The sequence below is a fragment of the Arachis hypogaea genome, chromosome 4, assembly GCF_003086295.3.
Source record: "Arachis hypogaea cultivar Tifrunner chromosome 4, arahy.Tifrunner.gnm2.J5K5, whole genome shotgun sequence".
NCBI classification, from domain to species: domain Eukaryota; kingdom Viridiplantae; phylum Streptophyta; class Magnoliopsida; order Fabales; family Fabaceae; genus Arachis; species Arachis hypogaea.
The window spans coordinates 101,469,755-101,494,139 of record NC_092039.1 but is presented as its reverse complement, the minus strand read 5'-3'; the positions used below and the strand labels follow the sequence as shown (position 1 = coordinate 101,494,139).

Below are 24,385 nucleotides of genomic sequence, written 5' to 3'. Positions count from 1 at the left end.
TATAGGTGTTTCCATAGGGTTCTCCCATGTAATTCACCTCTTCCATTGAAGGGTTCTCAGGATCATAAGCTTCTTCTTCAGATGAAGCTTCCTTAGTACTGCCTGGTGCATTTTGCATTCCAGACAGACTTTGAGAAATCATATTGACTTGCTGAGTCAATATTTTGTTCTGAGCCAATATGGCATTCAGAGTGTCAATCTCAAGAACTCCTTTCTTCTGATTTGTCCCATTGTTCACAGGATTCCTTTCAGAAGTGTACATGAATTGGTTATTTGCAACCATTTCAATTAGTTCTTGAGCTTCTGTAGGCGTCTTCTTCAGATGAAGAGATCCTCCAGCAGAGCTATCCAAAGACATCTTGGATAGTTCAGAGAGTCTATCATAGAAAATACCTATGATGCTCCATTCAGAAAGCATATCAGAGGGACACTTTCTGATTAATTGTTTGTATCTTTCCCAAGCTTCATAGAGGGATTCTCCTTCCTTCTGTCTGAAGGTTTGGACTTCCACTCTAAGCTTACTCAATTTTTGAGGTGGAAAGAACTTTGCCAAGAAGGCATTGACTAGCTTTTCCCAAGAGTTTAGGCTTTCTTTAGGTTGTGAGTCCAACCATATTCTAGCTCTGTCTCTTACAGCAAAAGGGAATAGCATAAGTCTGTAGACCTCAAGGTCAACCCCATTAGTCTTGACAGTGTCACAGATTTGCAAGAACTCAGCTAAAAACTGATGAGGATCTTCCAATGGAAGTCCATGGAACTTGCAATTCTGTTGCATTAGAGAAACTAATTGAGGCTTAAGCTCAAAGTTGTTTGCTCCAATGGCAGGGATAGAGATGCTTCTCCCATAGAAGTCGGGAGTAGGTGCAGTAAAGTCACCCAGCACCTTCCTTGCATTGTTGGCATTGTTGTTGTTTTCGGCTGCCATGTGTTCTTCTTCTTTGAAGATTTCTGTTAGGTCCTCTACAGAGAATTGTGCCTTAGCTTCTCTTAGCTTTCGCTTCAAGGTCCTTTCAGGTTCAGGATCAGCCTCAACAAGGATGCTTTTGTCTTTGCTCCTGCTCATATGAGAGAGAAGAGAACAAGAAAATATGGAATCCTCTATGTCACAGTATAGAGATTCCTTGAGGTGTCAGAGGAATAGAAAAATGGAAGACAGAGGTAGAAAATTTGAACTTATTAAGAAAGATGGAGTTCGAATTGTGCATTAAGGAATAGTGTTAGTCCATAAATAGAAGGATGTGAGAAGAGGGGAAGAAATTTTCGAAAATTAAGTAAGAGATTTTAAAAACATTTTGAAAAACACTAATTGATTTTCGAAAATAAGAGTGGAAAATAAATCAAGTGATTTTTGAAAAAGATTTTGAAATTAGAAGTCAAAAAGATTTGATTGAAAACTATTTTGAAAAAGATGTGATTAAAAAGATATGATTGGTTTTAAAAAGATGTGATTGAGAAGATATGATTTGAAAAACATTTTAAAAAGATTTGATCTTAAAAATTAATAACTTGGCTAACAAGAAAAGATATGATTCAAACATTAAACCTTTCTCAACAGAAAAGGCAACATACTTGAAATGTTGAATCAAATCATTAATTGATAGCAAGTATCTTTGAAAATGGAAAGAAATTGATTTTGAAAAAGGTTTGATTGAAAAGATTTGATTTGAAAAAGATTTGATTTTGAAAAGATTTTGAAAACCTGAAAAAAAATTTGAATTAAAAAACAGAATCTTCCCTCTTGTGCCATCCTGGCGTTAAACGCCCAGAATGGTGCACATTCTGGCGTTTAACGCCCAAACTACTACCCTTTTGGGCGTTAAACGCCCAGCCAGGCACCCTGGCTGGCGTTTAAACGCCAGTTTGCCTTCCTTACTGGGCGTTTTGAATGCCCAGCTTTTTCTGTGCAATTCCTCTGCAGTATGTTCTGAATCTTCAATTCTCTGTGTTATTGACTTGAAAAGACACAAATTAAAAATATTTTTGGATTTTTAATAATAAGGAATAATCAATATGCAACTAAAATCAAATAACAATGCATGCAAGACAGCAAACTTAGCAGTTTGTATACTACTGACACTAACAAAGTGAGAATGCATATGAGAAACACAAACACTCAAGTCAAGAGAATTTAAAGATCAGAGTAATGAAATCATCAAGAACAACTTGAAGATTAATGAAGATACATGCATGAATGCAAAAAGAACAGAAACATGCAATTGACACCAAACTTAACATGAGACTCTAGACTCACACAAGAAATATTTTTGGATTTTATGATTTTGTAAATTTTTTTTTGGTTTTTTTTTCGAAAATTAAGTGGAAAAGAAAATAAAGGTATCAAAATTCTTAATGAGAATTCCAGGAATCATTGCAATGCTAGTCTAAGACTCCGGTCCAAGAATTAGACATGGCTTCATAGCCAGCCAAGCTTTCAAAGAAAGCTCCGGTCCAAAACACTAGACATGGCCAATGGCCAGCCAAGCCTTAGCAGATTACTGCTCCAACAGCAAGATTGATAGAAATCAACAAGCTCTTGTGATGATAAGTTGAAACCTCGGTCCAATAAAATTAGACATGGCTTCACAGCCAGCCAGACTTCAACAGATCATCATGAAACTCTAGAATTCATTCTTAAGAACTCTGAAGAAAAATACCTAATCTAAGCAACAAGATGAACCGTCAGTTGTCCAAACTCAACAATCCCCGGCAACGGCGCCAAAAACTTGGTGGACGAAATTGTGATCACTACAACTTCGCACAACTAACCAGCAAGTGTACTGGGTCGTCCAAGTAATAAACCTTACGCGAGTAAGGGTCGATCCCACAGAGATTGTTGGTATGAAGCAAGCTATGGTCACCTTGTAAATCTTAGTCAGGCAAACTCAAATGGTTATGAATGATGAATAAAACATAAAGATAAAGATAGAGATACTTATGTATTTTATTGGTGGGAATTTCAGATAAGCGTATGAAGATGCTTGGTCCCTTCCGTCTCTCTGCTTTCTTACTGTCTTCATCCAATCCTTCTTACTCCTTTCCATGGCAAGCTGTATGCAAGGGTTTCACCGTTGTCAGTGGCTACCTCCCATCCTCTCAGTGGAAATGTTCAACGCACCCTGTCACGACACGGCTATCCAGCTGTCGGTTCTCGATCATGTCGGAATAGAATCCAGTGATTCTTTTGCGTCTGTCACTAACGCCCCACAATCGCGAGTTTGAAGCTCCTCACAGTCATTCGATCATTGAATCCTACTCAGAATACCACAGACAAGGTTTAGACCTTCCGAATTCTCTTGAATGCCGCCATCAGTTCTAGCTTATACCACGAAGATTCCGGTTAAAGAATCCAAGAGATATCCACCCAATCTAAGGTAGAACGGAGGTGGTTGTCAGGCACACGTTCATAGGTGAGAATGATGATGAGTGTCACGGATCATCACATTCATCAAGTTGAAGAACAAGTGATATCTTAGAACAAGAACAAGCGGAATTGAATAGAAGAACAATAGTAATTGCATTAATACTCGAGGTACAGCAGAGCTCCACACCTTAATCTATGGTGTGTAGAAACTCCACCGTTGAAAATACATAAGAACAAGATCTAGGCATGGCCGTGAGGCCAGCCCCCAAAACGTGATCAAAAGATTCCAAAGATCCAAAGATGAAAATACAATAGTAAAAGGTTCTACTTATAGAGAACTAGTAGCCTAGGGTTTACAAAGATGAGTAAATGACATAAAAATCCACTTCCGGGCCCACTTGGTGTGTGCTTGGGCTGAGCATTGAAGCATTTTCGTGTAGAGACTCTTCTTGGAGTTAAACGCCAGCTTTGGTGCCAGTTTGGGCGTTTAACTCCCATCCTTGTGCCAGTTCCGGCGTTTAACGCTGGGAATTCTGATGGTGACTTTGAACGCCGGTTTGGGCCATCAAATCTTGAGCAAAGTATGGACTATCATATATTGCTGGAAAGCCCAGGATGTCTACTTTCCAACGCCATTGAGAGCGCGCCAATTGGGCTTCTTTAGCTCAAGAAAATCCACTTCGAGTACAGGGAGGTCAGAATCCAACAGCTTCTGCAGTCCTTTTCAGTCTCTGAATCAAATGTTTGCTCAGGTCCCTCAATTTCAGCCAGAAAATACCTGAAATCACAGAAAAACACACAAACTCATAGTAAAGTCCAGAAAAGTGAATTTTAACTAAAAACTAATAAAAATATACTAAAAACTAACTAAATCCTACTAGAAACATACTAAAAACAATGCCAAAAAGCGTACAAATTATCCGCTCATCAGTCAACCTAGGACGAGGGTGCGAAAATATTATCACAAATTGTTAACATGGTAAGCACGACAACCATGCTTCACTTTGGACATATATTTCTCTAGAGTAGATGTATGCTTTTATGAATGTTGTTCTAAAATATTGTAAACACGTGTATAATACTTGGTGGTACTAGACAATGTGTGAAATTAACAATATGATAACAATAATATGGGTGCTCATAATGGTTTGCAGGGTCCTTGAATCTAAGAACAAGGGAGAAGTGTGTGGTGGTGATCCTTGAAGCGGTTTGGATCTATGCATAGCTGGTTATTCACAAGTGGTCGTTCAGTCTTGGTCACCAACGTGGCAAAGATGTGTTACTGGTCATGGTAATGTCCTCGGATGTATGTGGATTAAAGTGTGTTGAGTATATATTGTTCCTGAAACTTTAATTAAATTTGTTAGCCTTTTAATGACAGCGGTTTATGTGGTTGAGTTGAATGTATGATATGGTAAATTTAATACCACTATGAAAGGAATATATGGTAATTTTAATACATTATATTTTGCGTTGGTTTATTCGTTTATATTATATTTTTTCCCATGTTATGTTTATATCAGTACTATCTGTCCAGAAGGTAGGGAGAACTGAGGTTAAAGACACTTTTTCCTGTCCACTTCACGAAGATACTAGTGAGCTGAAAAAGTCCAAGTCTCTGGATAGGACATACCTTTGTCCTAGCTGCAAAGTTACTCTTACCAATACGATGTCACTTGTGACCCTTAGTTCATGTAGGCGTGTATTTGGTAAGAAATGCGCTGATAAATTCATGGTTGTTGATAAGGTCAGTTTTGTTTGCAACAAACCATGTAAAGAGATAATTTTGGTCAATTTGGAGAAACGGGGTACTAGTTTTGATTGTCACGGGGATCATGTTGATGCCACAGACTTCAAGCATTTGGGAAATGGTTCTGGTTTAGGGTTATTTAAACCGGCAATGAAGACTAAGCCGAATTGTGTATCGTGTAAATCGTATGACACTCCAAACCAGAAGAAAAACTGCAATAACTTCTTTTGATGAAGTTATGTCGCCATGATATCCATGATAATATACCGTTATCATGATGCCTCTATGTTGTGTATTTTGTTTCTGGTTTTCTGTTTTTGTTTTCCAAGTATTAAACCATCATAATTTTAAAGAGCATTGACGTGGCGAAAATTGGCGAGTTAAGAAATTATTATAAGAGATACGTTGCAAGTACAGTCCTTAACCAGCCAAAAATTCGCTTATCAATTTAGAAGGGTTGTCACAATATTGAAATTAAAATACTGGGAGTATGAATCCCAAGTTGTCTCCCAATGAGTTGCAAAAAGATGTGCTATTTTATTAATCAGGTGTTTTCAAAAATGGTTGAGTTAATAAACAGAAAATTAAATCGGAGAATTTAGATAATTTAAATAAAAGCCTTAACTGGGAGTAGATTAGTTGGAAGCCCTATTCTTGTTGAAGTACTCTCAAGATTAATTGATAATTGAAGGTTGCTCTGCTTAGTTATCCTTTACTAGGTAAGAGAAAGTCAAGCAAGTCGAAAAGCTATTTCTAGTTACAAGTTCTAATCCTCTCCCTTGGGAAGGACTAGTGTCAATGACTAGAGGGTGATCCAACAATAAATCCAATTACAATTTTTCTCTTGAGTAATCCAACTCAAGGTTTCCTTTCAATTATCTCCCAATCAAGTTATGGAACTACTCACTCATCATAATTATAGACTTCACAGAATCAATGGGAAAAATAAAAGAAGACATAATAAATAACGATAAAAGGGATTAATTAAAAATAAAAATAGTCCTGTATTAATAACTTGTGAAAATAATCCAATGTCAACTCTGGAGGAATTAAGAATATAGAAGAATAAATGAAAATTAAATAACAAACGATAGTGACTAGTACCGGAGGTAGACTCTTCTCAAAAGCTAAAGCCAAAATCTTCCAAATCCTAATTATGAATGCTCAAGTGAGAAAACCTAGGGGAGGAGTAAATTCAGATCTCAAAAACTAAAAATTATGCGAAATGAATGCTGTTCTTTGTCTCTGAATGTTCCCTGGCTCTAATCTGTGTTTCTGGGCCGAAAACTGGGTTGAAATGCGGCCCAAAAACTCTGCCAGCGACTTCTGAAATTCTGCAGATTGCGCACGTCACGCGGCCGCGTCGTCTACGCGTTCGCGTCACTCAGCGTTTCTCGTACCACGCGTGCTCGTCGTTTATGCATTCGCGTCATTCGTGCAGCTTCCAATCTGCGCGGTTGCGTCAGGCACGCGAGCGCATCACTATGATTTCTTCCGTTTCGCGCGGTCGCGTCAGCCATGCAATCGCGTGACTTCTCGCTGGTCATCTCCTCAATTCTTTGTGTTCCTTCCATTTTTGCATGCTTCCTCTTCATTCCTTACGCCATTCCTGCCCTATGAAGCCTAAAACACTTAACACACAGATCACGGCATCGAATGGTACAAAGGAAGATAAAAATATATAACTAAAAGATCTTAGGAAGCAAGTTTTTAATCATAGGATATTTTTAGGAAGGAATTGTAAATACATGCAAATCATATGAATAAGTGGGCAAAGACTTGATAAAACCACACAATTAAACACAATATGAATCACAAAATAGTGGTTTATCAAGCATCTTGTTTCAATAATTTTTTGTGCTTGGAAAGTCAAATGTAGTTGGTGAGGTCTTATAGTTGTTCTATAATTCTCCTATGAAGATAGGTATGGACCATTTCGCACACTGTACAGTTAGCTATGTTTGGGTAAAAAGTGCACCTGTTTGGAAAAAAACTTGACTAGATAAAGAGTATTATGTTAAATCATGCCACATTCACATATAATTGACATCCATACATGCGACATCTACGACTTTGTGCCTAACGTTACTATGCGCTTACATAAACTGCCTGCAATAATCCTAAAGCCAAAATAGAGGCAAGCTAGTTACTCACATCACAATAACTCAGAATTGAAGCCTAACACCATTTACAACAATATCATATTCCTGAGGGAGAGAATACAATGTATTCGAAATTTCTATTCAAAATACATCCAAAAGACAAAAAATACAAGTCACATGGTTATCAAAATAGAAAAGGATCAAAGTGGACAGCTTTAGTCGGTGCGATCCATGAGATCACGCCAAAACAGCATGGCTTTAACATCTATGAAGCATGCATGTTCGTTCGCATCACAGCTAGCAATGCTAGTAGCAATCCTCATCCTGACAGCTTCGGGGTGGATTTGCATAATGATAGTTACACACCGTTATGAACATTTGAAGTAAAATAATCACAAAGAAATTATATGGAAAAACAATTATTAGTTGTAGTTACTAGGAGCTACGGTTTAATCAAGGGCATTGTAGGAAACTCACCATGGGACAAAAATTCGAGTAGAAAATCTTCCATCCTGCTGCAACCAGTACAGTAGCCATGTAGATGACTCCTTGCTGCATTAGTAACTCGTGCAAGATTGGGTCAACGCGTTAGCATGACGAAGAATATAAAAAAACATAGGTGGAGAGAAAAAAACTGAGCCAACAAAAACACAAACTTATCTATCATATAAACATGCATAACTTTTTGCTTCACACTAGTTTTATTGCATAGTTTTCCTCTAAATAACTCAGAAGTTGGGTTTAGGTTTCTGCTCTTTCGTAGAATGAAAGAAGTTTTGTGTATACCTTTCCTTAGTTGTATATGGATATACTAAAAAGCAATATCGAATATATAAAGAAACTTTAGAAAATTTAAAAGTGCATAAGACCTAAGACAACATTACAAGAAAATATAGTTTAAATATGATTTAACAAAGCCATAAGTTAATCATATATTATAATTTAAAACAGCAAAATACTGGTCAAGTGACAAAACAAATATAGAAAAAAAAGAGAATAACAAAATAATTTTGAGAGTAATCTTTATGTGTACCTATGGTTATGTGATAAATGATCATTTCACCTTCAAACTTTGATCACACTGCTTTTTTATAATTATATTTCTTTTATCTTCTAACCCCAACAATTACTAAAGAATATTTATGCAATAAAATAAAATCAATGCAAATTAAATAAATTACTAAAGGAAAGACACAAAATACTCAACAAATTGGGATCAAAAAAATTTATTTTCCTACATCAAATACATGGTTATGATATTGATCATTCTACTCATTATGCGAGTAGATTAAAGTAAGTTGAGTTACTTATCCATTGCGTTTGGAATGGCTTCAAGATACTAAAAGGATCCCCAATTAGAAGGGTCTGGATTTGTGCGTCTGAAGTTAACAATATTCTTATTCGCCGAGAAGATTTTACCCTAGACATGGCACTAGCAGGGGAAAAAATAGTTACATTTGCGGCAGGCAGGCAAAAGCATTCACCAACAAGGTAAAGTTACACAGTATGAAGGTACTCATGAAGAAATAACTTACTATACGCCGCATGTTAGCCTTTAAACGGACAATACTCTCAGGACTTCTGCTTACGTCTAGAACGTACAATCTTGCACCCTTGACATCCAACAACAGCATATAACACGTATCAATGGCCTCCTAAATAGGTACATAGGCCTACATTATCTAAGGTGAAAATGTTTTTCTGATTAAGAATAATAGTTCATATGAGGGATAAGTAATTACACAAATGGCAATAATGGAGTCAAATCCCTAATAGGATTTGAGGGATAGATATCATACGTGTTCCAGTTGGTTTGTCTCGTGCATCCACTTTGGCTGGTAATGTTGGGCCAGCTCACTTACTGGGGTGTCAAGCAGAACATCCGTTGCGAAGTTAGTTGGCATATACTAAGCACGCAGAGTCTTGCACTTCTGTGCCTGAACCGATGCCATCAAACATGCCGCGTTAATTATTTGCAACCATGCCGAATGTTGATTATGTATAAATGTGGTGGTCGAAGGTACAAAGTTTGCTTTCAAATAGCAGTTTTGATGACTTACATCAAGACAAGGGGTCTCTGGGGGGGACAGTGACATGAATAGCGCCTGAGGCAAGTCAAAGAATGAATACTTAAACAAGATCTCCCTGAAAAATCATCGGAACTACTTAGTCAAAATTAAAATTGAGGAACTGGCACATTAGTACACAACGGAATACTTGTGTTAGGTGCTCACTCAAGTGGAAATTCTTTGCCGAAAATGTATGCTACTAACTTGCACTCCTGCAACGAGAGTCCCATACTATGAAATAGTCTGAACACCATTTCGTACGCCTGAAAGACTCAGAGGGTTAGAGTTACATAGGGTTTAGATTGTTGTCAGCAAAAATGACATAATTTCGATAACAGTGTCTATGTTCGACAAAGCAAGGCACCTACCTTTGGCATTTTGGGTTCGGCGGGATCAACAGCGTTGTTGTTGCGACGGCCACATCCACGACCTTGTGAGGCCTGCCTAAGGACATTCCTCTTCAGACGACTTTGGGTAACAGAATTTTGTATCAGCACCTGCATGTCTCGAGTCATTGAGGATGCTGGCCTACCTAAATATGTCATCTCAATGCGCTCCAATTTTGGAAGCTTAGATGTTTTGGCCATATCTGGAGTCGACATGAATAGGCCACACAGTTCAATGGTGATGTCAAAGTCGGATCATGATAAGAGGCTCGAAATGTCCTGTTATAATGAAATATGTTTAGACTCGTGTCAACACATGAAATCACCTTCAGAGTACATCCCGTGTTGCAGGATGACCATCATGTTATTCAGAATCAGAACTAAAATGTACCTTGTCATAAGTCGACGAAGGAATTTGAGATCTCCTGCTGGGCCACTGCCCAGTTTCCTTTGACAACCAAAAAACCCAGTGTGGCTGGGTATTCATTTGTTGACTAAGGAGAGTGACCCTTGTGATATATTTTGGTGTCGATCTCGTTTCGTCTATGAAAAGGTCGTCCTTATCACACGACAAGTCAGGGACGAAAAAATCAAATTGGGAGCCCTCTGCATTTGGACCTTGCTGTATGCCTTTTCCCTTCTCCTAAGGTGGCCTCAGATGAGTGAACAAACCATTTTGTTGGCTGATGTTATGGGTCTCAACGTGACCAAAACAGTCTTGACGTTACCCGATTGCGGCATGACGTCTGAGGAGGACTTCCTCTTGGCGCCGTCCTCCTGCAACCGTGGCATATACGACTTACGAACCATAACAATGCTATCGCTTTGGTCATGCTGCCGCTGAGCCAGGTCCAAAATCTGAAGCAAATAACCGTCGAAAGTAGTTGTCCTCTTCTTGATGGTGGCCAATCTAGACTCAATGTCGGCAAGCTTTTCATTGGTACCCTACGTTGACAAAGCACACCACAAGAATAAACACAAAATTCATCATAATAAACAAGTAAGAGTCTTAGACTCATGAAAACTGAATCATGTATTAACATTGCCAACTAACAAATGGGTGTTGTATCTTGCGACGACTGGCGACGGCGGTGGACCAGTTGGAACGGCAACTGGGGTGTATTGGAAAGCGACACTGGAATGACGGCAGAAAGGACTACGGCAGTGACATAGCTTCCAGAAGAGAGAAGTGGTGTTGGTCTAGGGCTTTGTGGGTCTGGGCGTGAATCTCTCACCGGATAAAGAGGTGAGGCACAGATGAGGCAAGTTCGGTTCATAAAAGAAAACCAAGGAAGAACCGTTTCTAACTTTCACCCTTTTTTATGCCTTTGCTTAACTAAAGTTGTTTTTGGGCTTATGCTTGAACAAAATTTAGTTTTAATAGTGTGTGTGCGCTTTTTTTTTCCTCGAAAAAATTTTTGTGTGGTTTTTTATTTGCAGAATATAATAACTAATCTTTTTGGGTGGTAAGGCCCGAATAGAGGTCCATTTTAACTATCCCATTTAGGAAACAGTTAAGCCCATTTTAATCTCCCATCTGTACTGAGGCCTAATTAGCCTAATGGTATGTCGGCAAAAAAAATATACAACAGTTATAAAATAGCATTATAGCCTTGTTTCCTTTGGTGAAAAAAAAATTCTATTAAAATATTGAATGTATTTAATTTAACTTTTTGTTGGTTCATCTAAAAATTTATTTAGAATATATATATGAATAAAACAATGAAAAAATGATCTTTAGACTATTTGTTATTTCTTTTTAATATCTTGTCAATTACTTGAAAGATACAGAAAAAATCATTCAAAATAAAATTACCAACCTAAAAAAACATTTTTGTTGCTCTTTTACATAGATTTGCCAAAATTTATATTCATATTTATAATTTTTTAATTATATCTCTAAATATTTAATATATTTTCTCAAATTAAAATATTCTGAAATATCAAGTATCATTCCGTTGTTCAAAATCTTAAAATATGCCATGTATCTCTTAAATCATAATCTATAAATACCAACATAATTTCTTTCAAATATGTTTATCGATTAAAAAAAACTTTTGAATTTGTTAATTTGATTTTAAATAATTTTTTTATGTCATTTACATCAAACTGTGAGATCTAACTTTAGTTCCATTATGCTTTACAGGAAAGAATATCATAAAACAATAAAAACGAAGAGTAGAAAAACATATCGGTAGTGAATATGTTGAAGATGAGTGCAATCACTCCATACCAGACTTTCACTCACTAAAAAGTCATCTACAATATTAGATACCAAACATATTTGACAAGGGAATAGTTCACGATATACCTTCTCATGAAGGAAAATACGTGCCACAACGTCTTTCTCCACTGCATCATGTTCACCCATCACATTTTGCTGTGTCAGCTGCTTTGGAAGGGGTGGTTACATGAAACATACAATTTAGAAGTTTCAAAAAAGTTCAATACTAACAACGGCATTAATAACACATGCTACAACAAAAAATTCTTGATGAATATTTTAAATATCCTATTGTTATCTTCCATAATAAACCATTACGCATGTACGTCAACCGCATTATTTTGCTCACTATATCTATGGCTAGCTCAAGGTTCATGCCAGGGTTGACATCATTTATGGATTGGACACGTTCTTGTACTTTGTTTTTGCCAGGGTCCAACCTACACCGCCAATACAACAGCCCGATCAATGCTACCAAATATGAAGGACAAAAAATTTGTTACCAAATGAATATTAATACATGTCGCGTATATAGATAACTTACTCTGTCAAAGAAAAATCATGAAAATATTGGAGAAAGGAATCAGAGGCTTCTGTTTTGCTCGTGTTTAGACTATTTACTACGGGAGGTGGCGAACAGGTCATTCCTGTTCTAAGGGAGGAGTGTTTCGCTGCAAAACTATTCAGGGTTGTGGTAATCCACCAGTAGAAAAAATGAACTCTCTAGTATTTGGGCAGGACTAATATACACATTCACAGGATCTAGGCTTACCTATGACCGAAGCTTATGTCGTGTTAGATGGTTCAAACTTTTTATTTAGAAGGCCATGTAATCATTACATCTATGCACACCTGGATACACTTCTTCGATTGAGATTAGCAAAAGCAAATTTCCAGTTTTAACCTTATGAAAGTTGGCATGCATTGGAATGTAACAAAACTGGCGCAGTGAGCACGGCAAGGGTATAACTGTAATTCTGTCCATGGAACGCTGCATGGATTACCATATCACCATGAAGCATTCAGGGATATAGAAGCAAGTAGAAAGCGGTAATTCTTCTCACTCGATGCACGCATGTTCTACATGAATGCTTCACATGGCGATAAATTTATGCACATATGTTAAAGAACGTCTCTCTCTCTGTTAATTTTATTCAATGCATTTCCTTGTTACCATTTTTATTTTCATACTTAATATAACCACTCTTTTTTCCTTTTTTATTTTTATTTTCTTAAATGTGTCAAACAGTCACGGTGCTTTTACTATGTCGCATGAATTCTGATGGAAGTTGCCTATAATGCTAAATTTTTGTTGTTTGTTTATGGTGACTCCTTTTGGGTTTATGAGAATTTGAAATTCTAAAACTCCTCACGTTTAATCGTCTTTGTAAGTTTTGTATAATTTTCTTACTTAATGATCGCTTTGTTCAATGTTAAATTTCTGTGCATCTATTTTTTGTCTTTCATGGTTAAGTAATCAAATGCCAATTTTCTTGAACACGTTACATTGATTTTTTTGGTTTGAAGTTGTTATTTGATAGGGGGTAACGTTGGTTATGAACATTGTTAGTCTATTTTAATTGGTTTAAGTAAGAAAATTTTGATTCATCTATTGAGTGTTATCTACATTGTGTTTTATTTTAGGTAGTGACCTAATGTAGATCCTAAAAGATTTCCTGACTTTTGTAGCAATATTTATGTTAATTTAAACTACGTGTTTGAATTTTTTAATTGTTTTTCATTTTAACATACAAGGAGAGAAGAAAATAGTTTTTTTTTATTTAAAGAAAGTAAAGAGGGATCAATTTTTTTATTTCCGTAAATTAAATTTAAAAATGTGAATCTCCTAAATCTACTAAAATATAAATCGTGCTAAGCTAATGTGTATTAGATGTTATATTAAACACCACAGCCTAGAATAATTCATGCATGAAATTCTTTCTAAAAATTACTTATAAATCAATCTTAGAATAGCATGATTTACCTTTTTTCACCTAAACCACTATCAGGTAGCACAATTTACGTGAAACTAGCTACTTCATATTCTCTAACATGATTAACGTGCAACAATCTATCCCACACTACTCTAGTACGACTTAAAGCATAATCGTAAATTTATTTAAATACATAAATATTATTTTTATATTAAAAGAATATATTTATTTAAAATAATAAAAATATTTTTATTTAAAATTCTAAAATTAAAAATGAATCTACTTGTATTAATTTTAAAATAATTTAAAATAATATGAGTACGTTTATTTAAACTTAAAAAATTTTAAAATAATAAGAGTATGTTTATTCAAACTATTAAAATTTCAAGTTTAAAAAAACCTACTTGTATTAATTTTAAAATTATTTAAAATAATACGAATATATTTATCTAAATTAAGAAAATGAAAAAAGAAGAGTACATTTTTTAACAAAATTTTAACTTAAAAAAATCATACCAGTGTATTTATTTTTTAGTTAAAAATTAACGATTTCAAACAATTAATTTTTTTAAAACTCAAATCAAAATTTGAAATCGATTAAAGTGATCCTCTCTTCTTCCTCTTCAAAATCATATGAATTATCAACGTTTGGTTTGGATTCGAGGAACTATGCATAAACATGTGTTTTCTTGATTTTCTTCCGTAGATCTCTTGCTTACCTTGATTTGTGGGTAATTAAACTTTAATATTGAGCAAGTTTAATTTAACGAATATCATCCTAACATGTAGCTGAAGGTTCGGTCCATTAGTTTCATAGATTTAAAGTTATTCTTAATGTAATTTAGGAGAAAAAAAAGTGCTCTAAGCACTTTGAAAGATAGCCGAAATAGGAGCAGTAAATCAATGGAAGAGTTCGGTAAAATTAATCTTTATTAGTTCTATTTGACTTGTGTTATTATTGTATGGTATGGTTATGTTTGAAATTAATTGTTTATATGAGTAATTATGGTTGAAATTTCGATAAAAATTTCATAAACTTTGATAATATTCAAGCTATGAATGTTATTCTTCAATACAGCTGAAAACCAAAACCATAGACCCTAGTTAATGGTCAAATTATGTTGAAATCAAGTGAAAATCATGGGGCTTTAATGGCTTCTAATTTGTTTTTTTGCATTAGGATAAATATTAGTTACCGAAAAGATTGAAATACGGGTTAAAATTGAAGAAAGAATTTGAAAAACTTACGAAAAATACGAAGAACATTTTTTCATGTAACCAAAAACACTCAAGAATACCACTTTGATTTTGTTAGGGGTCAAACCGTAAATATTAAAATATTTTGGGGTTGAAAGCATAAATACTAATAGTTTAGTGGGTTAAAATATAAATATCAAAATTAAGAAAGTCCAAATATTTTTTTTATCATATTTTGGGTGTCTATATTTTTCATAATTTTTTAATAAATTATTATTAAAAATTATTTCATACTACAATATGAAATATAATTATTTTATTACTAGTATTATTTTGTTAAAAAAATAAATTAATGGTGACAAGACAATTTTTTCAAAAAGTTTAGAAACGACAATTTTAAACTTAAAATCTCATAACTATCTTAATAAAATATTTAGGGAGTGATAAATATATGTTTGTGAAAAAAAAACATAAAAGGAAGATAAAATGTTCAAGGTCAATCCTAATTTTGGTGAAAATAAGAAATGTTAAAAAAATTAAAAACTAAAAATAAAAGTAAATATAAAGGCAAGACAAATTGGTAACACTTTAAATCCATCGAATTGTATCTCTGATCCCCCAAATCATGCCTTATACCTCTGCGTGTACAGTCACTTGCCTTATTTCCAGCATTTTCTCATTTCAAGTTTCATCCTTGTTCAATCAATCACATGATACACATTATTCGAGGTACACATATTAATGAAGGAAAATGAAGTTATCTTACCTGCCAAAGAGAAAACCCCCACGGGAATTATTGAGAAAATTCTCATCCTGGATTTTACTTATTACTCGACAACACAACTTATTTTACTGAATCCATATATGTTCGAAATATCATGGACATATATGTTCAAAATTAACACCACCAACAATTTAAGCTTTATAGAGCTGCAATTATCCTCATTTATATTTCACGCCAATGTCTTTCATACTACCCTGCGTCTACTATTTCATTAGTGCACAACCTGTGATTTAAACAGGTACATTTAAAGGTCGTGACATGTGCAGAATATACACCAGAAAAAAAATTGTTAACTAGCTCCAACCAAAATACAATTATTATTCCATTGTCATAGTGCTAAATAATCTCCTAACAAAGTATACTTTTGTACAAACTAAGCATACACATTTAGCTATGTCCTATCCAAGCGTCCATATCCTTTAAGTAAATGTTAAAAAATAAAAACATAGCATGTGCCTCTCTTCACGCTTTTCTCTTCCAAAATTTACTACCACGAATGGACGGGTCCACAGGACATATCAGAATTCAGATTCCACTGCCACTTTCACAGTCCCCTCCCCCCTCCAAAGCTAAACCAAACATTTCAACTATTCAATCCCCGTTTTGACCATAATTACATTCACAATTCTTTGCCTATAAAATCCCTTTTCATTCACTTCAGACTGCTCCTTCCACAACCAACAATATTCATAGGTACTAGAGACACCCCTGATTACTACTGTGTCTTTGACGGATGGGTTCCCGAGATATACACCTCCCTACCGGAACTTCATGAGCAGATAAACAAGTACGAGGATTATTGCTGGAAAAAATACAACACGTTGCCTAAAGCCGAGCAAGCCTGGCATTCATAATTTGGCCCTAGAGACCTAGAGGAAGGCCAATGAAAAATCATGAACGGTGAAGCACCCCATGCCGTTGAGACGGATGACTTCCGGGAAAAGCAGAGGATTGCCCTCAGAGCCTTGCATGCAAGGTTTCACCAACTTTAGCACATGTTGCCAAAGAAACCACATCGTAAGTCTTCACCTACAACCACTTCCCTTACTGTATCCTCCATTTTTCCTTGTTACTGTGTCCTAACAATGTCCACCGTGCGTAGGCCATCAGTTAGTACTGGAGACACTGCCAACGGCTCCGTTGCTTAACCTAAGCATGAGGGCTTACCTGGACAATGCTTGCGACAACCTGCACATTCTAGGTCCCATTTATAGGATCCTCGTCCAAAGGGTTCCTGACGGTCGGACTTGCTATCGCCAACTCGTGTCCGTGGTCCCACCTTCAACGTCTGAAGCCTTACTGGTTGTCGGCCGTATAGCATTCAATCATACTCTCTCTGTCGAGGACGCGACACGGCTATGCATCCGGGAGCTCTGTAAAACCCAGAACACCTACATCCACGATTACAACTACTACCTGGCTGAGAGGTGGAAATAGAAATACATTGACCCCCTCGAGGTTCGGCTCAAGGATGTCACGGAGTCCAATGATGCCTCGCAAGAGAGGCTCTTCACCTTAGACAAGCTTTGCCATGGGAGGCATGGGGCTGCAACTTCTAACGACGGCGTACTGAAGACCCTTCATGACTATCGTCTTGTGTCTCGGTCAGCTGAAAAGTTGCTCCTTACCAACCAACATGACTAAACTATCTATCTTCTGTCTGTCCTCCTTATTTTGAGGCTATCATCATCTGTTAATGTAGATCACATCTCTCTGCAACCCAACCCTTCTTTACAACCTTATGCTTGTACTCTTTAAATACTTGCTTTGTGGGAACTTATAACTATGCATGCTTTCCATCATTCTTTGCTGAACCTGTTCTTTAACATTCATATTTCCCCTTGTAACATCATTCCATCTCCTAAGAACGACTACCACTACTCGCTTTTAACCCCAACTGAATCACATTAAGAATACCACGTATAGTTCAGTCGATACCAAAGTAAATAATATAGACTCTCCTTCAACTTTTCACTTTTATGAGGACCCAACCATACCAACCAATCCAACCAACTGATCCGTATTAAAATTTTTTTACATCAACTCCACACACACAATACAATAAACAGATTCTCAGTAAACCTTTTATATAAAAAATATTAACTAACAAATGCCCACTCGTCCACTTGCTACACGTTTACCTTGTGATTATGTTGTTAAAAAACTTAACTCCTTAGACTTTGTAACCGTAATATTCTCAAAATTTTTTATTCAAAACCATATTTTTCTTTCATTTTCAAATTGTTATAAATATAAAAAATATTTAATACACGTCCAATTTTTTTTATTCTTGCATATCAACAACTAATTCAATCAATGCAACATCAACACGCTTTTGGCACACTCTCAGCAACCTTATCTTAAAACTTTAAAACTAAGGCACAGAAAATTAAATTTTAAAAATGAACTTACAATAACATTCTTTAATTATACTTTACTTAACTATATTAACAAAAAAGTTATTGTCGCTAAACATGACTTATGTCCATCATGGATTTCAATAATTTTTTCACCATCACATACATACTAATAAATTTTATTTTTTCCCAATACATAATTAAATTTAAATGACTAAAAATGACATTTTTAAATTTTTTAACACTATTTACATACATTTGGTCAATTGTTCAAAAAAGAATTAACTGCTAGTTTAGTCCTCACACAACTAAAGTTGTATTTGCTTCCTTTTTATGTATTGCTGTTTTTTTTTCCCTAAACGCTAAATTAATTATACGTTCTCAATGTAGATTTATAAGAAGCTAAAAGTTGTAGCTTCTGTTCAGATAATTGCGTTGAGATTAAATTTATTTTTTTCTTATCAAGCTTACTCTTTAGTTCCTTCTATGTAGCTTTTTTAGTACTCAAAATTTTTAAATATATAATTATTTTTTTAAATTTTGATTTTTTGTTTTATATAAAAAAATTTAATTTTGATTTCGTTATGGTAAAATTTGTTAGTGTAATTCTTATATACTAGTTTCTTATCGTAATTTTTTCATAATACAAAATTATTAATCTCATTAAAAAAACAAAGTAAATAAAATATTAATTATAACTAACAATAAAATCATAAATAATTAAAATTTATAGTTTAAAATTATATCAACTAAAAGAGTATTGAAAATACTAAAAAATTTTGATTGACATAATTTAATAAAATATGTTTTGATATATTATTCGTATATTATTTTTGTTTTTCATATAAACTATATTTTGTCAACTTTTATATATTATTTTTAATTTAATTATTAAGATTAATTTTTTTTATATAATTGATTTATAAAATTTATTTAAATATTCAACTTAAACTAATAAATTAATATAAATTATTTATTTAAATTCATTTTTTCTGAGTCAATTTTCACTTAAGAGTGATTTTGAACAATATAAACCAAACAACAATTACTTTATTACAACTCATTTTGATATAAAATTGTCAAATATAAATTACGTTGATACCAACGCATTTTTAACCAAAATTAATTTTACAAAATTAATTTTATGCAAACGTTAATTTAAACACACACTACGCTGCTGGTACAATACATAACTAGACCACATTATCAACAAAACAAAATCAGACACTAAATCTATTAAATTCCTATTTTAGTCCCTTAAATTATACAAAAAAGAATATTCACAATGAAAAATTTTTTCTCATACGATTTTCAAATTATTTTTTTATTTAAATCTTTTAATTACTTACATAATTTAAATAAAAATATCCTTTTTACTATCAACTCATAATCGTTAAATTTATTCACCTATTTTATGCCTACAAATGTTCAACCATTCTCACACTTCCATTCTTACCTACTGCCTAAATTTTTTTTTTCGGAGTCCTTCCATCGACCTTCCTTCCAAACCAACACATACTCAAAGAAGTTGGATCATACTCATGAAAAAGGGATTCAAATCTCTTAGTACAAATCAAAACAAGGATGAAAATCTAACCTATTCTACTAGAACATGAAATGATACCATTTATCAAGAAAATAGCACCATTTGGGACTAAGGTAAAGCTCCATAACTCAATACAAATTCAGAATCTACAAATTTTACAAGTTTTTGCAGCAACAACAAAAGTCCACAATAAATGGCTAAATCACAAAAATGATAAACAAAAAATCTACTACTACAAAGTTACACACGGCAACAAATAAGAAAAAATAGTAGTAAAAATTGCATTTTTTAAGAGACCATTTTCTAAAAAATACATCAAGACAATATTATCAAAAACATCACTCATCAAAAAAACATCATCCAGGTGTGACAATGATGAATAAAAGAGAAAGAAGAACTAACCTTGATAAAGAATAGAAGGAATGTATGCAATAGCAATCAAACATAATTTTAAGATAGATAAATCTTGTAAAAGGATCAATAGAAATGGAGTCACAATGAAAAAGAAAAAAGTCTTGAGAGAAAGGAAGTAAATTCTTAGAAATTGAAGCGAAAAAAGAGAAAGAGAAAGAGAAAGAGGATTACATTTATATAACCACCAGGAGTAAAATGGTAACTTTATCCCCATTTAATGACACACACAGTTACCAATATAACCGAAAAGACGCACAAATGGTTATGAAAAGATGTAACGCTCAGATTCAAAAACGTATCGAGTATTCGGCCTGTTTTTCAAGGAAGAATGTAGACTTGACTTAACTGAATAAAAGCTACAAAAGACCAAGACCGACTTAGAAATGCTTGAGCCCAACTTAAAGAAGCTCGACATCAAGCAAAAGGCACTGTTCATACCCTGGCCTACAACTTAGCTAGGCCCAAAAGAGATAAAATCCAATCATCACTCTTCAGATAATGTTTAGCTCTACACTACCATTTACCCAACCACACAGAGGTCGGACATAGCAACATAGACCTAGCCCTACTTATCTAAATAAGTAACTAACTCCTACAATCTCTTTTTTTTATCTAGAAAAGAGATCTCAACAACCTCCCTACCAAAGGGGAGTAACCAACCCACTATCAAAGGTGGAGCTATTTAAAAAGTGGTTATTAACTCCACCTCTATACTTATAAATATCCTAACACTCACAGGTAGGGTGCACATGAGATCGAGTTAAGTCGGGTTCGCCTTAACCCGCACCTAGCCATAAATAATGATCGAATTTATTTTTGAGATTCTTACCCAACCCTAGACCCGGTGAAATCACACTACTTTCGGGCTACGCTAAAACTGGGTCTTGATAAGCTTTATGTTAAAAAATTATGATGCACTTATTTATGAAAAAAAATATACTTATTACCAAGGAGTTGATATCCATAGTTGAACTTGAATGTGTCCATCAATTCTAATTTCATGCTTCTTTGATCTATTTCATAATTCAACAAATGTAATTAAAAATAAAATAATAAACTTATAATTAATATAACATAATATTAGAATTAATTTTAAATATATATATATATATATTTAAGACTTTTACCTGGCCGTAGACCCAGTAAAATCAAACCAAATTAGCCTCAAAATATTCTGGACTGGACCGGGTCTTCGGACCGATCCGAATCATGTGCATCCCTACTCAAAGATATTTTTTGAACTCCAATCTATTAAAAATTTGCCTAAAACCCTTTCTAACTTATGCATTGAATTTTTTTACAGGTACCATCCCTATCTACACTAAGACGTCGAACTCCACTTCAAAAGGAGTTTAGATCTCACGTTTAGACCCAAATCACAGTTTCAAGTAACTCTCAAAATAATTTCTTTGTCAATAAAGTATCAAATTTAAACATAAATTTTATTCATGTGTAGATTTATAAATATTATGAACTTTATCGTCTTTTATGGATATAAAGTAAGTTTTGTTTATTCATAGGTAATGTTTTAAATTTTTGTTGATAGAAATATTAGTTTTTTTTTTGGATTAAGTTTCGGCCAAAAGTCCAAAACAGAAAAGGGGCTTGGTATACTCTTGGTGTGTAAAAAGGGCAAAAACGTAAGTTAATATTTTTTTTTCTTCGGTTTTGTAAAGGTTTAATTGTTATGTTGGTCTTTATAGTCTTACAAAATTTTTAATTAAATTTTTATATTTTTTTTAATTGAGTCTTTGTATTAAATATTTTTTTTTTAATTAAGTCTATTTTAACAGTAATTAGTTTAATTTTATAAGGACCCAACTAAAAAAAATTAGTACAAAAACCTAAATAAAAAAAAAGTATAAAGATCTAATTAAAAAAAATTTAATACAAGAATTTAATTAAAAAAATATATAAAGACCTAATTAAAAATTTTATAAAATTATAAAAATCAACAAAGTAATTAAAACTTTTGTAAATTATAAAGAACTTTTGTAGTTTTTATATCACCGTCGATTTGTGTCATTTCGTGTATATACATGTAACGGATTGGTTCAACCCTACCGATGGGTTGTCGTTCGTCAGTGTAGTTTAAATTACTATGTTATCCAAGTTCGTAAATATCATATCAGTTAATGATAGGCAAACCCCGGTTAGTTAATATAAAAGAATTTATAACATTAATTCTTACGCATTATGCTACTCTAAATTTAGTATAATATAATAGTAGTGGTTTCGCTAATTAGGAGGATAACCAACTAGAGTTAATTAATTAAAAAATAAGAAATTTATTATAATAAAAGAAAAAATATCTTCCCACTATCCTAATTTTTTATATTTTAAAACTAAAAGTACAAAAAATTAACTTTAGTTAACTTATTATTTATACGTTAAACACACGACTCGGTAATTGATACAGTTGGTTCATTCAATCATCTCTGCCATTTTTCTCTTTTCCCTCTCTACAAGTAACTGACACTCTCTCTACCTTGCTCTCAATCAGCCTTATGTAAAGACCTCAACACCCATAAGGTGATCTAATGCTACCATGCTTTAATTTTGATGCTTTAATTGCATTGTTTGGCTATTTGCAATACAATTTTATATTATATCTATTCTATTATATAAAAATCGAATTTCTGCACTTAATGATGAAACTGACGTGGCATGTTTCTGAAAATATTTCTCAATTTATTTTTTTAACTCATTAAATATAAGTTATTACGATAAATTAATTATATCAACTAATTGATTTGATTAGATATTTAAATATTACATAATTTATTATAATTTATATCAATTTGATTTGACAGTATCTTTAATTAATTTATTTTTTTAATGTTCTGTTAGTGGTTTTTAATTTATTTTTTCTTTAATTAAACCAAATTTATTGTGTGTACTAATTCATTAATTTAATTAATTTATTAGTTATTAAAATAATATTTTTATGAATAAAATAGGCAACGGAGATATTTTTAACTAATAATTAAATCAAATCAAATCAAATTATATATATTGAGCCAAACTCAAATCATGTGAATTAAGATGATTTCTTGCTTATTCAAATTAAATGCAATAAATACAAATTAATTTTGTTAGATAATCATAGTCATCTGGTCTACTATATATAGATGGCCACACAAAATTATATGAATCATGATTTTTATCGCAAATGCTATTTCAACTTTTTTTCTTCCTTTTTTATGTATATTTTTTTATGTATAAATGTACCCAAAATGAGAAAGTACGAATGATATTTTATTGATTGTTTGTTTGATGAATATATTTCAATTTAGACATTCTACAACTGTGGATGGAAGTTGACCTGTAGTAATTTAAGGTGACCAATATATTTTTTATAGTATTAGATAGAAGAATATTTATTAAAATGAATATACTCATTGTAATATTTTTTTCAATTATTAGATTTTTATGTCAGTCGTGTAAATTTTTTGAAGGCACAAGATAATAAAATATGTTGACTTTAATATCATTAGAAGCTAAATTTAATGGTTTAAGCTAAGTAAGCACTACTAATTATGTTAATAAAGTAATTTTGTAATACTAATGTGATTTACATATTAATTTTTAAATAAATTCATTTCAAAATATAAAAATTAGACTCAATTACGCTAAAATTTTAAAGATGATATAAAATTTTACAACAAAATCAACATTCATTAAGGAAATAAATTTATATATGGCTCTTTCCTAATCTATTCTATTATATAAAAATTGGGTTTCTACACTTAATAATGGAACTGACGTGGCATGTTTTCGAGAGTGTTTCTCAATTTATTTCTTTTAACTCATTAAATACAAGTTATTACGATAAACTAACTATATCAACTAATTAATTGATTAGATTTTTAAATATTATATAATTTATATCAACTTGATTTGGTAGTATTTTCTAATTTATTTATTTTAATATTCTATTAGTATTTTTAATTTATTTCTTTTAATTTATTAAATCAAATTTATTGTGTGTACTAATTAATTAATTTGATTAATTTATTAGTCATTAAAATAATAAGTTTATAAATAAAATAGACAATTGAGATATCTTCAACTAATAATCAAATCAAATCAAATTAAATCATATATATTAAGCTAAATTCAAATAATGTGAATTAAGGACTAAATTAAAATAAGATAATTTCTTATTTATTCAAGTTGAGTGCTGTAACACCCTAACTACCAAAGCTCGCGCTTCCGGCTGCGCAACTCTGATAGCTCGGACATTACGACGACACTTATA

General features: G+C 33.1%; 1 non-coding gene across 1 annotated transcript; it reads left to right on the top strand.

Moving 5' to 3' along the window:
• The first annotated feature begins 412 nt into the window (after positions 1-412).
• LOC112798617 (small nucleolar RNA R71) lies at positions 413-520 on the top strand. The gene has a single exon (XR_003200221.1). It is a non-coding gene; the product is annotated as a small nucleolar RNA R71 (small nucleolar RNA).
• Positions 521-24,385: the final 23,865 nt, after the last annotated feature.